Source organism: Palaemon carinicauda, chromosome 21 (assembly GCF_036898095.1).
Source record: "Palaemon carinicauda isolate YSFRI2023 chromosome 21, ASM3689809v2, whole genome shotgun sequence".
Classification (NCBI taxonomy): Eukaryota; Metazoa; Arthropoda; class Malacostraca; order Decapoda; family Palaemonidae; genus Palaemon; species Palaemon carinicauda.
In genome coordinates this window covers 104,485,722-104,501,525 of record NC_090745.1, presented here as the reverse complement: position 1 = coordinate 104,501,525, position 15,804 = coordinate 104,485,722, and positions in this window count along the sequence as shown.

The following is a 15,804-nucleotide window of genomic DNA, read 5'->3' as shown; positions in this document are numbered from 1 at the left end:
AGTATCACACCACTGAGTTTCACTTATAGAATAAAAAATAGAATTCTAATATTATTATTTCTCATTTCTATGCTTAACTGATGTTCACATTGCTCTTGTCTCTGGAAGCTAATAATGTCGATGATACCACTTAAGATTAAGAAATTTCCTGTTTTCCTTCTGGCTAATACTCTAATGCCTCTAGTAAAGCATTAGGACTTACCTGGATCTAACGACAAAACCATGCTGCACATATAGTATTCCTTCTCCAGTCTCGAAATCGAAATATTTCCGATCCTCTTGATGCCACTAAATAGTGGAAAAGAGGGTAGGCACATAAATGAACATTAGATGAATATGGAAAGAAGACATTTCCTTATTAAAATCCTTTTTATTTCTACAGAACCTCCCTTGATGTTCATATTGCTGACTCCCACACTTTTGAGGTGGTGGGTAGCCAGTGAAGGAGAGATAGGGCATTAAGTTTTCCTTAGTTAATTAAATAACACCCAAGACTTACATTTAGTTAGACTTTTGGGTACCCTAACTGCAGATGACCTTTTTAGAAAATTAAGTTATCAACTAATTACTTATTTATATAATAAAAGTTTTATTACTGTACTACACATGTAACTTTACTAAAACCAACAAATTCACTTCAAAAGGTTATTAGACCACAACCCAATATTATTATTATTATTATTATATTATCATTATTACTATTACTAGCTAAGCTACAACCTTAGTTGGAAAAGAAAAATGCTATAAACCCAGGGCTCCATCAAGGAAAATAACCCAGAGAGGAAAGGAAATAAGGGAACAGATAAAATAGTATGCTTAAGTGTACTGGCAAGCCAGAAAACTCTAATCTAAGACAGTGGAAGACCATGGTAGAGAGGCTTTGGCACTACTCAAGGGTAAAGAACAATGGTTTGATTTTGGATTTTCTTTCTCCTAGAAGTTGCTTAACATACCTAAAGTCTCTTTTACCCTTGCCAAGTGGAAAGTAGTCACTGAACAATAACAGTGCATTAGTTAATCCTTGAATGAATTTTTTTTTGGTTATCCTAATCTTGTCAGGCATATGAGGAAAGAGAAGAATATTTAAAGAATAGATCAGATAATTCGGTGTAAGTACAGGCAAACAAAAATGAGCCGTAACTAGAGAGGCTCATGAATAAACAAGTAACAAGAGAGATATTCAATTTAGTACAATATATCCAGTCAAAAGATCCAATAACTCTCTAGCAGTAGTATTTAAATGGTTGGCTAGTACCTTGGCCAAACTAGTGTCAAAATATGTACAAAACAGTATATGTTATGTACTGTACACCAATGCCCCATTATACAATTGAGTTCCGTTCCTGAAAAACTTTTTTCAGCAAAATAATTGTTCATCGAAGCATACTTTTCCATTGACTTCCACTAAAACCATTGAGATACATTCATACCAGCTCACTAAAGTTCATTTGTTTCCCAATACAAGGCTTAGTATATAATGACAAAAAATACCTGAACATTTTTGTTTTATCAATATTAAATAAGGTAATACAGTAATAACCAGAGAATAACAGTTTAGAAAGCATATTTTGTTTCAGCGAGCAGCAAAAATGAAAATCAAAATGCTACAGCAATATTTTCAATACAGTAGTGTCCCTTAAAAAGATACTATAGTATTAAGAAAACGCACATAGTCACTGTATGAAAACTGCAAGCAAAGCAAGGTAATAATTATAATTCACAAATAAAAATATATTTTACTCTATTATAATTTTAAAATTGATAAACATACAGTTACAAATTACCGACTTGTAACTTCACAAAATAAAATCATAATTTAACCACACACCAAATGAATAGTAAAAAATAAAATGAAAAGCAATTGGTCAGTTGTGTGTGAAACCCACTGGCAAGTCAAAAATTAAACTTTAATAAACCATTAAACTCATCAGTAAGTAATATGAGATTAAAGTAATTTAACTAAAGCTATTCACCATATGATTAAATGATAGTTAAGCCTTTATTGTAGCCTTTCGCAAATGAAAACGATCTTTTAAAGGTTTGCTCTAATCAATTGATCCAGAAAGTTACATTGTAGTGTCCATCAACTTATAAATGAAAACAATAGAAAAGATTGATAATTGCTGTTTTTACATTTTAATGAGATACTAATATGGGAATATTATTGGATCCAGGTAAGTAATTCCGCTGGGCAACGTAATTCCCTTTGTAATTCTTGCCCCTCGAGAATTCCTCAAACCCGACCCCAGATTCTAGTATAAAATATTTTCTCATGGCCAGGTGTAGGAAATATTTTAAAGGATGATGAAGATTTTTTACATCTGGCACTAAAAATAAGAATAAGAAGAAGTTTTGGAAAGAAGTGAAGAGAGTAAGGAAGGCTGGCTCAAGAATGGAAGAGACAGTGAAAGATGGAAATGGAAGGTTGTTAAAAGGAGAGGAGGCAAGGAAAAGATGGGCGGAATATTTTGAAAGTTTACTGAATGTTGAGGATAATAGGGAGGCAGATATAATTGCTGTTGCAGGTGTTGAGGTGCCAGTGATGGGAGATGAGAATGAGAGAGAGATTACAATAGATGAAGTGAGGAGAGCACTAGATGAAATGAGAGTAGGAAAAGCATCTGGTATGGATGGTGTGAGAGCTGAGATGTTGAAGGAGGGGGGTGTGACTGTACTTGAATGGTTGGTGAGATTGTTTAATATGTGTTTTGTGTTGTCAATGGTACCAGTAGATTGGGTTTGTGCATGTATTGTACCACTATATAAGGGTAAGGGAGATGTGCATGAGTGTTGTAATTCAAGATGTATTAGTTTGTTAAGCGTAGTTGGAAAAGTGTATGGTAGAGTATTGATTAATAGGATCAAGGATAAAACAGAGAATGCAATCTTGGAAATACAGGGTGGTTTTGGAAGAGGTAGGGGTTGTATGAATCAGATTTTTACAGTTAGGCAGATATGCAAGAAATATTCAGCAAAAGGTAAGGAGGTGTATGTTGCGTTTATGGATCTGGAGAAAGCGTATGATAGAGTTGATAGGGAAGCAATGTGGAATGTGATGAGGTTATATGGAGTTGGTGGAAGGTTGTTGCAAGCAGTGAAAAGTTTCTACAAAGGTAGTAAAGCATGTGTTAGGATAGGAAATGAAGTGAGTGATTGGTTTCCGGTGAGAGTGGGGCTGAGACAGGGATATGTGATGTCGCCGTGGTTGTTTAACTTGTATGTTGATGGAGTGGTGAGAGAGATGAATGCTCGAGTGCTTGGACGAGGATTAAAACTGGTAGATGAGAATGACCATGAATGGGAGGTAAATCAGTTGTTGTTTGCAGATGATACCGTACTGGTTGCAGACACAGAAGAGAAGCTTGGACGATTAGTGACAGAATTTGGAAGTGTGTGTGAGAGAAGGAAGTTGAGAGTTAATGTGGGTAAGAGTAAGGTTATGAGATGTACGAGAAGGGAAGGTGGTGCAAGGTTGAATGTCATGTTGAATGGAGAGTTACTTGAGGAGGTGGATCAGTTTAAGTACTTGGGGTCTGTTGTTGCAGCAAATGGTGGAGTGGAAGCAGATGTACGTCAGAGAGTGAATGAAGGTTGCAAAGTGTTGGGGGCAGTTAAGGGAGTAGTAAAAAATAGAGGGTTGGGCATGAATGTAAAGAGAGTTCTATATGAGAAAGTGATTGTAACAACTGTCATGTATGGATCGGAGTTGTGGGGAATGAAAGTGATGGAGAGACTGAAATTGAATGTGTTTGAGATGAAGAGTCTAAGGAGTATGGCTGGTGTATCTCTAGTAGATAGGGTTAGGAACGAAGTGGTGAGAGTGAGAACGGGTGTAAGAAATGAGTTAGCAGGTAGAGAGGATATGAATGTGTTGAGGTGGTTTGGCCATGTTGAGAGAATGGAAAATGGATGTCTGCTAAAGAAGGTGATGAATGCAAGAGTTGATGGGAGAAGTACTAGAGGAAGGCCAAGGTTTGGGTGGATGGATGGAGTGAAGGAAGCTCTGGGTGATAGGAGGATAGATGTGAGCGAGGCAAGAGAGCGTGCTAGAAATAGAAATGAATGGCGAGCGATTGTGACGCAGTTCCGGTAGGCCCTGCTGCTGCCTCCGATGCCTTAGATGACGGCGGAGGTAGCAGCAGTAGCGGATTCAGCATTATGAAGCTTCATCTGTGGTGGATAATGTGGGAGGGTGGGCTGTGACACCCTAGCAGTACCAGCTGAACTCGGTTGAGTCCCTTGTTAGGCTGGGAGGAACGTAGAGTGTAGAGGTCCCCTTTTTGTTTTTGTTTCTTTGTTGATGTCGGCTACCCCCCAAAATTGGGGGAAGTGCCATGGTATATGTATGTATGTATGTACTAAAAAGAGATGCAGTGCAGTATGAAAATTTCCAAGAGTTTTAAGATATATTAATTTAAAAAAAAAAAAAATTTATTTTAACTTTTGAGTAGTTTAATGATGATAAATTCCCGGGACACAGGAGCCTCGTCACCAGCATATAGAAAAGGGTCTTATTCTCAGAGCAAATAAAAAATAATCCGACACGGAGCATGTAACTAAAGGAGGAAATAGGTTCCGCACATGCATTCACTAAAATTTATTCATAACGAAAAACAAAATATGAAAATACTACGGCTACCAAAGGATAAGACTCTCTTCGTAAAATGATTGTAAAGTGAAATACAGTATACTCATTTGTTTCTTTGGTGAAGCAATTTATTTTCATAGTAAATATATTGTCCTATGAGACATCACTCAATTATTTTATGGAATAAATGTCTATACGGACCCTACAAGAATTCACACAATAAATATGTTATTTTCCTTAGTAAAATAAATTTTTGAATATACTTACCCGATGATCATATAGCTGCATCCCTGCTGCCCGACAGAAAAAACCTACGGGCGGAATACGCCAGCGATCGCTATACAGGTGGGGGTGTACATCAACAGCGCCATCTGTCAAGTAGGTACTCAAGTACTCGATGTCAACAAAGAACCAATTTTCTCCTCTGTCCCACTGGTTCTCTATTGGGGAGGAAGGGTGGGTCCTTTAATTTATGATCATAGGGTAAGTATATTCAAAAATTTATTTTACTAAGGAAAATAAAATTTTTCAATATCAAACTTACCCGATGATCATATAGCTGATTCACACCCAGGGGGGTGGGTAGAGACCAGCATTACAAGTTGACATTATGAGCTAAGTATTCCGTATTTCATTTTAGCAGTTATTCAAAATAACAAGCATAAAATAAATAAGTACCTGGTAAGGAAGACGACTTGAACAATTACTCTGCCTTTTTAAGTACGTCTTCCTTACTGAGCCTCGCGATCCTCATAGGATGCTGAGCGACTCCTAGGAGCTGAAGTATGAAGGGTTGCAACCCATACTAAAGGTCCTCATCAAAACCTCTAATCTAGGCGCTTCTCAAGAAATGATTTTGACCACCCGCCAAATCAAGTAGGATGCGAAAGGCTTCTTAGCCTTCCGGACAACCCAAAAATATTTCAAGAGAAAGATTAAAAAGGTTCTGGAATTAGGGAATTGTAGTGGTGGAGCCCCCACCACTACTGCACTCGTTGCTACGAATGGTCCCAGAGTGTAGCAGTTCTCGTAAAGAGACTGGACATTCTTAAGATAAAAGACGCGAACACTGATTTGCTTTTCCAATAGGTTGCGTCGAATATATTTTGCAGAGACCTATTTTGTTTAAAGGCCACGGAAGTTGTGACAGCTCTAACTTCGTGTGTCCTTACCTTCAGCCAAGCTTGGTCTTCCTCATTCAGAAGGGAATGAGCTTCTCGTATTAACAGTCTGATAAAAATAGTATAAAGAATTCTCTGACATAGGCAAAGATGGATTCTTAACTGAACACCATAAAGCTTCAGACGGGCCTCGTAAAGGTTTTAAAATAGAACTTAAGAGCTCTTACAGGACATGATACTCTTTCTAGTTCATTTCCAACCATACGATAAGTTTGGAATATCGAACGATATTGGTCAAGGCCGAGAAGGCAGCTCGTGTTTGGCTAGAAAACCAAGATGTAGAACATGTAGCCGTTTCGGATGAGAATCCGATGTTCTTGCTGAAGGCATGAATCTCACTGACTCTTTTAGCTGTGGTTAAGCATATCAGGAAAAGAGTCTTAAAGGTGAGATCTTTCAGGGAGGCTGATTGAAGTGGTTCGAACCTGTCTGACATAAGGAATCTTAGAACCACGTCTAAATTCCAACCAGGTGTAACCCAACGACGCTCCTTCGTGGTCTCAAAAGACTTAAGGAGGTCCTGTAGATCTTTATTGTTGGAAAGATCTAAGCCTCTGTGACGGAAGACTGATGCCAACATGCTTCTGTAACCCTTGATAGTGGGAGCTGAAAGAGATCGCTCTTTCCTCAGATATAAGAGAAAGTCAGCTATTTGAGTTACAGAGGTACTGGTCGAGGATACGGATACTGACTTGCACCAGTTTCGGAAGATTTCCCACTTCGATTGGTAGACTCTAAGGGTGGATGTTCTCCTTGCTCTAGCAATCGCTCTGGTTGCCTCCTTCGAAAAACCTCTAGTTCTCGAGAGTCTTTCGATACTCTGAAGGCAGTGAGACGAAGAGCGTGGAGGCCTTGGAGTACCTTCTTTACGCGTGGCAGACGTAGCAGGTCCACCCTTAGGGGAAGAGTTCTGGGAACGTCTACTAGCCATCGAAGTACCTCGGTAAGTTATTCTCTCGCAGGCCAGAGGGAAGCAACTAGCGTCAACTTTGTCCCTTCGTGAGAGGCGAACTTCTGCAGTACCTTGTTGACAATCTAGAACGGAGGGAATGCATATAGATCTAGATGAGACCAATCTAGTAGAAAGGCATCTATAAGAACTACTGCTGGGTCCGGGATAGGTGAGCAAAGTATTGAGAGCCTCTTGGACATCGAGGTTGCGAAGAGATCTATGGTTGGCTGGCCGCAGGTGACCCAAAGTCTCTTGCATACATCCTTGTGGAGGGTCCAATATGTTGGAATTATTGTCCCTTCCTACTGAGACAATCTGCTAAGACATTCAAGTTGCCTTGGATGAAACTCGTTACTAGTGAAAAGTCTAGACCTGTTGAACAGGAGAGGAGGTCACTTGCGAACTCGTACCATGTCAGAGAGTAGGTCCCTCCTTGCTAGGAGATGTACATCAAAGCAGGGAGTTGACCGTGTTCACCTTCACTACTTTGCCTTGAAGGAGAGACCTGAAGCTTTTCCAGGTCAGACGTACTGCCAGAAGCTTCTTGCAGTTGAAATGCATTGTCCTTTGACTCGAGTTCCATAATCCCGAGCATTCCCTACCGCCTAAGGTCGCACCCCAGCCTACGTCCGATGCGTCTGAGAAGAGAACGTGGTTGGGAGTCTGAACAGTCAGGGGAAGACCCTTTCAAAGGTTGATAAAGTCCTTTCATCAAGTCAGACCAGACTTATCTTCCGGAAACCGGGATCGAGACCGCTTCTAGCGTCTTGTCCTTTTCCAGTGAAGAGCTAGATGATATCGAAGAGGACGGAGGTGTAGTCTTCCAAGTGACACCAATTGAACCACGGATGACAGTGTCCTAACCAGACTCATCCACAGCCTGACAGGGCCGTGTTCCTTCTTCAGCATCTTCTGGATGGATAGCAGGGCTGGGGGTTGATCGTCTTGTTCAGCCATGTTCCTCATCCGAAACTGATGAGGAAACGGCAACGGAGTGGGCAACGTCTGACTCGCTGAATCCGGTCGCACTGGTGGATGCGTGACGGAGCCGGACACAAGATCATGGTACTGCTGCACAGTCTGTGAACTGTAAACCATGGGGACGCGAGGAAGTACAGCGACAACCCGAAACTGTCTAGACTGTCTGGGTTGTGCAGACAACCCCTTATCGGGTTGCTGAGGTTGCCGCACTGCGTCACAACAAGTCACCTCTGCTGGTTGTTGAACGTCTTCCTAGTGACACACTGAACGTCCACAACCACCTCCGAGAGTCGCTTAACGTCAACGTGCGACTGGCAACCCACACTGGGTCGCACCGGTGGAGGAACCATCTCAACTGGCGGACGTGAGTAGGATACCTCAGCGTCAACAGGGCGTACAACCAACCGGTAGGAAGGTTGTTGGCTAGAAGGTTCTTCTCCGTAAAAAATCCTCTATCAAGGACTAAGCTTGGACTGCATGTCTTGCAACAAAGCCCAAGGTCTATGGGAGCAGGTGTGGCAACAGACGGGGTTAGCGACTGAAGCGGAACCATTTACCATCCCTGGAAGCATGTTATGCTTTAATTAAAGTCCATAGGAGGCTAAGCAGCTTAAGGCTCCTCTCCAAATGACAGAGTCCTCAAGGGAAAATCAGAAGGAGGGAGAACAGCACTTTCTCATCTACAGGAACCATGTCCGAGAAAAGCTAGGTGATCTCAGTGAGGGTTTCACTGGTGCATAAGCAGCAGACCAGAAGGCAACGTTATGTAACTGCTTGACAGTCTGTGAACTGTCAAAAACTGAACTGTCAACCACAACAGGTGCGTGAGGACATACAGCACTGGTGCATTAGTAGCAGACCAGAAGGCAACGTCATGTAACTGCTTGACAGTCTGTGAGTTGGCAACAACCAAAGCTGTGTGGGGAAGCCTCAACTCCTGACTGACTAGTCTGCTGCGGGCGAGTGGCGGTAACCACAGTGTGTTGCGGAGGCTGACACACCATGTCAAAACACGGCAGCTTGTGGTAGCTCACGCACGGCAACGGAGTGCTCCGTGTGTCTGTGGGAGTCAGCATGCGTCTGGCAGGGTCGACTGCGCATGGGTGGAGGAGCTCTCACAACAAGAGTGTGGGAGCAGGCAGCCATGCTGGGCGCACAACCGTGGCAGGCTGTAGGCCAACGGGTGTATCGTCAACCTTCTCCGCAGACGGAGTGTGGGAGCTGGCAACAACAAAAGCGGAGTGCTGGTGCGTGGGAGGGACTGCCGTGGGTTGCGGAGCATGCCGCATTGCGTCAAAACACGGCAGCTTGACAGCACCTTCCCACTGCTGATGCGGTAGCTCACGCATGTCAACGGAGGGTGCAGCATGAACATGCGTCTGGCAGGGTCGACTGCGCATCGGTGGCGGAGCTCTCACAGGTGGAGTGTGGGAGCAGGCAGCCGCAGTATCTGCTGAGCGCACAACCGTGGCAGGTTGTAGGTTAACAGGTGCAGTGTCAACCTTCTCAGCACGATACTCCTGCATGAGCAAGCTGAGACTGTATAGTCTGCAGCATGGACCACTAGGGTCTACAAAAGACGGGAACAAACGGAGCTACTGTCCGTTGTGACTGAGGGTCTAAAACAGCTGGTGCGGCAACAGACGGAGTTACTGCCTGTTGCGGTACCACCTTGCCTCTCTTGGGAGGTGTGCAGTCGTCGGATGACTGCAGCGAGTCCGAACTGACCCAGTGGCTACACCTAGGCCGTTGGACTTGCGCGGAAGGGACCGACTTGCACTTGAAAAGCTGCAAGATTTGGTCCATGGTTTCTGCGAGAAACCTCTTCCGCAGACGAGGAATAAATGGGCTCTCTCGTCTTTGTGTGGGTGGGGCGATCACGTCGGCAACGTGTGTAGATACAGTACACCCGAAACCACCGAGGGAAACGTCTGTTCGTCGATCAAGGCCTGTGGAACCCATAAGTCGTTCGACATTACTTCTCCCCTGGGCTTGGGAGCTTGTAAGAGGTCCCGGACTAGGTGAACAACTGGCACGAACAGACGAACCCTCGAACGCAACACTGTAACACTTTGCGCATATCACTTTATCACTTTTGATTTTCTGTATGCACTATTTCACTGAAATCGAAACTTTAACTGATTTCTACCTGAAACACGCAATCCTATCCTTCATTAAAAGGTAGTAATTGCGAAAACAGTTTTACAATGCAACAGAAAAACATAATTAAAGATAAAGAATTCAGTGGCTGGAAAAGAGACTAAACACTAGATCAAATGAACTACGTTTAAAATCTCTCACCGCATAAAGCCTAGGAACAAGAATAAAACTCTAGAAACGTTTTACCTTCTTCCCCTACAGCGACTAGGGAGAAGAGTAAAAAACGAGAACAACGTTACCCGCTTGAACGAAACGTTTATTCTCCTCTCTCTCCCTCCGTCTCTATCTCTATCTCTCTTCTCTCTTGACTTAGAACCTGAGAGAAGAGCCCAAAATATATCGTTAAAACATATTATTTGCTAAAGGAAAAAACTGAAAGGTTTCCCAAATAAAAAGTTCCTTTTCTGGGCTCAATCCCTGTGCCGCCCAGTGAAATGCTCCTTAAGCACCATTTCAAAGGAATATAACTGCTAATATTACCAGAGAAAAAATGTAAAGGAATGCTAGGTTGAACTAGCTCGCTCACCTAATGGTGTCGGTATAGACTGGGGCGAAATACCAGAGGTCTCGTACCATTTAGACTTCTCCTCTTCGAAATCCCCCAATAGTGAGGTGCCGTTCAACCTCCCCTGCCTCGCAGACCAGTACTACTAACTCAACCCACGCTTGCCCAACACTCCTTTCAAGCACCTGTTTGATATAAGTCCAAGTTTTTTATCTCGTGTGTTTCATTGGATTTATCATCAACTTTCTCTCGATGGCCGATTCCCAAGATACCCCATCGAAGTTAAGTACCTTATCCATGAGTTTTTAACGAGATTGGGCAGTGTCATCTTTGTTTTTATTATTGAGAAGTGTTTATATATGAGCGGCGTCCCCGTTCTTACTTTCGCCTCTGCCCTTTGTCTCGTTAGTTCGTCCGTCTTTTATATTCGTTCGATCCTTTAGGAGTTTTTTCCTTATATTCATTTAGTACACCGACTTTATGCTTTCATATAGCAATATTCATTTAGTACACCGACTTTATGCTTTCATATAGCATTTATTTTATGTTATCCTATGATATCGGTGTTAGCGTTTCATCAGGAGTAGGTTATGTTGGTATGCCTGCATTCGTGCATGTTGGTGGATAGCGTCACCATTGAGATTGTTTCGCTAGTTCTAGGAGCTTTAATTTCGACCATCTCACTTATTATTAGTAAAACCTTTTGTTTTATTACGCTCCACCTAGTTTTACGTTTGGTTCGAGTGGGACTCTCGCGTATTTTGTTGTTTTTACTGTTCGATCTACCGCTTCAGTAACTAGGTTGGTACCCCTGCTTTCCATCTCCTGATGGGGTCATGCTCCTCCCTTTTTACTCGCCCGAGTCCCTCTCTCGCCATATTTTTTTCTGCATGCCTAACCTTACTTACGTGATTTCGCTTTTAATTCATTAATTATTTTTATGTATTTGTGCATTGATATTATATTTATTGCTTACTCCGTTATGATCATATTTTTGGGATTTTCATGTCATGATTAGGGGATCTCCAGTTGGTAGCACTGTCTACCACTGCGCACTGGCGATTTCCCTGTACCATTACCCCCCCCCCCCAACAAGTTGGGGAGGTTATTCCATCCCCCCCCTTCAGTGTACACCCTTCCTCTCACTCGATGGTTGTTGGTTATGATTTACGGGTCAAGTATGCTTGTACCTCAGTCTTCCATCAACGTTCCGACATATTGAGGACTGAGTATACCAACGGGGTATGACTTAGTCTCATTCATTCATACCGGGCGGTTTCGTCTCCCCCCTCCCGTCGCCATCGGTCGGGGAGGGGGAAGGCCGGGACCACCGGGGACTATCACACGTGATTAGTCGGTATAACTGCACCTTAGTGTAACCTTGCTTTTAGCTACGGTTGTTAGAATGAGCACTTATATTAGGAGTGTCCTCCCCTACGGTACCTCATGCTATTATCGTCCGTATAGGACTTATTATATCCCATATCATTATATTATATTCTACATGAATCATTACCTTTGTCCCGGTACCTCAGGTAAGGTAGGGGGGTTCCACTGGCTCCCCCCGCGCTCTCCCGTTGTACCCTCCCGTCATCAGACATCGGAGCCGCCGAGCTCTTAACTACAAGATCGGTTGACACTGACACGGTTTTGATTAATATCCTCCCTCCGGGAGCCCTATTCATTACAGACATTAGTTTTAGATCATAATTGGCGTTTTCTATTTATGTACTTTAAGGATGTATCTTGGGTACTTTAAGTTTACTTTAAGTTACTTTAAGTTTACTTTAAGTTTACTTACCAACCCTGTTCCCCGGCCACGGGGGCCCCGGAACTAGTTATGATTATATATTCATCACTGTTTTTTGCATCCTTTTTCATACCCGGCTCTGCCGGATTGCTATTGGAATAGTCTCAGTTCTCTGCATGTTTAGTCTAAGGCTATACATTTATTTTATTAACTGGCAGGTCCCGGACCCTCCGGGACCCCTTATAGAGAAACTAGTAGATGCTCATGGACTATTCCTTTTACAGGTGGTCCGTTGCCGGATGACAGCCTGCGCGGCCGTCCTTCACCAGCCTTGTGGCCATGCTGTCTGTCGGTCCCACGCGGACTGTGGGATCCAGATGGACGATATTGTGGTATGGCACCCTGACAACTGCCTTATCTGTTATGACCTTATCTCCACCCTCGCTTCAGATTCGGTGAGCCTCTTTCAGTCATTTTTGTATTTACTTCCCTTCACTGGGCGACATCAATATGATAGATAATCATTGACTTCTGTTATGAATCTTCGGGTTCATTTATCATTTTGTCCCTCGGGTTTGCTAACCTTATCCCCGTTCTTTCAGAGTTCCCAGGCGGTTAAAACTTCAGCAAGAGCCACTTTGAAATTGTGGGTAGGCGGCTTCGCCCGTAACGTAAAGGCCAGGAAGCCCTACGTCCTCTCAGAAGATTATTGTAGACTTATCTACCCGAACGCAAAATCTTCGGCAGCAGTGCCTAGGCAAGTGGCGGCTCCTATAATTGCTGACATTGCGGAAACCGTAGAACTCAATCTCGTCCAGGATACAGACATCCCTGACGACCCGGACCCCATTGAAGACAATGTTACGGCTCTGACCTTAGACATAGAGCCCATGGTTTTTGACGACCCAGACACAGGTAAGGTTGTAAGTGAGGCAGGTGGGTCTGGCGCTAAGACCTCTCTTCTTAGCCCCTCTTTTTCTCCAACTTCTAATAATTCTTCCTTTCTTGGTTTTGAAGGGAACCACGAATCCTCCCCGAGATCGCTCTCGGTTCCTGCCAAGGTCAAATCTCAGAAAAGACCTTTAGTGAGGACTCGTCAGAATCCTACACTACCTGGATCATCGAAGCCCAAGAAGGCTCCCCTCCCCGGAGCTCCTAGTGACTCGACTAGCACTGCCCCTATGTCTCAGGACCCGGGAGTGCAGTCATCCCCCTTAATTACCACAACCAACCTCGACCCGGAGGCCCTCACGAATATGTTGTCGAGGGTCGTTACAGAGCAGATTAGTTCTATACTTTCTGCCGTCACCAGAAGACTAGATACCCTGGAAAGTGGACTGCCTCAACAACAGCAGTTCCTCATCCCGGACGCCTCAAAACTTCCACCCTTCACGAAGAACAACCCGTGGAAAATGGCGCTCCACTGTCCTTTCACAGACGGAATGTTGACCATCGAGGGTTTTGGGACCAGGCCCATTGAAGATTTTGAGTTCTTCCCTCCCGGTCTTCAATTTCCTTTCCCCGGCTTCGCCCGGCTTACGGAAGAGGCTCTTGTCCGACTAGATAAGGTCCCTAAAGAGACCGTTATCTTTCCGAAGGAACAGGCTCAGTCTGTTTGGGTTCGAACCTTAAATGAGTGGGGTTGTACAAACACCATGCTGACCCCCCACAAGAGTACTTACACCATGTTTCTTGTGGACGAACAGACCCCCACTCCTTGCGTCACCAAAATGGTTGAATTAGCCCTTCAGGCAGTGACCGAAGATAAGCCTTTGCCACAACTCCGGGAGACAGATCCTACATCTCTGCTGTTCCCATCAGATAATGAATGTTGGCTTAACATTCAATCGACATTCACTTCTGGTAAGCTATCCGCGGACTGTGCATCGACGCAATTCAGTGAACGCCTCCCAAGACTACCTGAAACCTTAATCCGACTCGAGTTCGAGTCCCGGTCTAGGTTTAGCCGGAGCCTCAACATCTCGACTATGGCGGAGATGTTTTCTCTTACTTATGACGAGGAACACTCTTTTAAAGTTATGACTAAAGCCACCCTGCAATCTTTGTTAGCAGACTGCTACGACTTCTTGGTGGCCAAAAGACGTTGCCGTAAGCATGTCTTATCTGAAGCCACTATCCGCCATGAGCCAAATAAGCTCATTAAAGCCTCTGCTTGGGGTCCGGACCTTTTCCCGGAGGACATGGTCAACTCGGTATTGAGCGAAGCTGCCAGAGTGAACCAGAGCCTCAAAGTCCGTTGGGGTCTCACTCCCAAACGGAAGTTCGAACAATCGAGCATTCACTCCCGGGGCAGAAAAAGGCTACGCCCTTATAGCTCTACCCAATTCCGCCAACCTATTCAAGTAGTCCAGTCGGCCCCGGTCTCTCAGGGCATCCAACCCTCCACCTCCAAGTCTCAGCCCCAAGTGAAGTATGTCCTCGTCCCTGAAAACCAAGTGGCTTCGAACTCGTTTACCTCTCCTGTTTATAACCCGGTCTATGAGTCCCGGTTTTCCTCCCAAGGATACCAACGAGGCAGGGGCCCTGGTTCGAGGGGTTCTTTTCAGAACAGAAGCAAAGGGAGATATTTCTCCCGTGGAAAAGGGTCACGTGGTGGCCGAGGCGGTAAAACCTCCAACTACTGACGGTCTTCAGATAGGAGGGAGACTTTATGTGTTCCGGAGTCGCTGGAAATTCAGTCCTTGGGCCTTCAGCATAATCTCCAAGGGCCTGGGGTGGAGTTGGATAGAAGGGCCTCCTCCACCGAACAGATTCCATCAACCCTCGACACCGGACCTACTTTTGTTTACCCAAGATCTTCTTCGCAAGAAAGCGATCAAGGAAACGAAATATCTGAAGTTTCAAGGTCGCTTATTCAGCGTTCCGAAGAAAGACTCCGACAGCCGAAGGGTCATTCTCGATCTGTCTCGACTAAACTTGTCCATTCAATGCGACAGGTTTCACATGCTTACCGTCTCGCAGGTGCGAACCTTGCTTCCCCGTGGGGCCGTCACCACCTCCATCGATCTTACTGATGCTTACTATCACGTTCCAATAGCGAGACACTTCCGCCCATTCCTAGGATTCAGACTGGACGACAAGGCTTACACGTTCAAAGTGATGCCTTTCGGGCTCAACATCGCGCCCAGAATCTTCACGAAACTGGCGGAATCGGTCATTCCGGAACTCCGATCCCACGGAATCCAAGTCGTCGCATACCTGGACGATTGGCTAATCTGGTCAGACAACGTCGAGGATTGTCTCAAGGCAACAAACAAGGTGATCCAATATCTTCAGTTTCTGGGATTCCAGATAAACTTCGGAAAGTCTCGTCTGACACCAAAGACCAAATTTCAGTGGCTGGGATTACGGTGGGACCTACGTTCTCACACCCTATGTCTCCCCAGGTCCAAGAGGATAGAGATTGCGAAAAATACCAAACGCTTTCTCGGGGAAAAGGTAACTTCCAGAAGGAACCAGGAGAGGATTCTAGGGTCCCTACAATTCGCTTCAGTGACAGACCTCCTTCTGAAAGCGAAACTGAAAGACATCAACCGAGTTTGGCGCTCCAGAGCGAACACCAAACGTCGGGACAAGAAGACACGCCTTCCTCCCATTCTTCGGAAGAGGCTTCTCCCATGAACAACCGCCAAGAGCCTATCAAAATCGGTTCCGTTGCAGTACCCC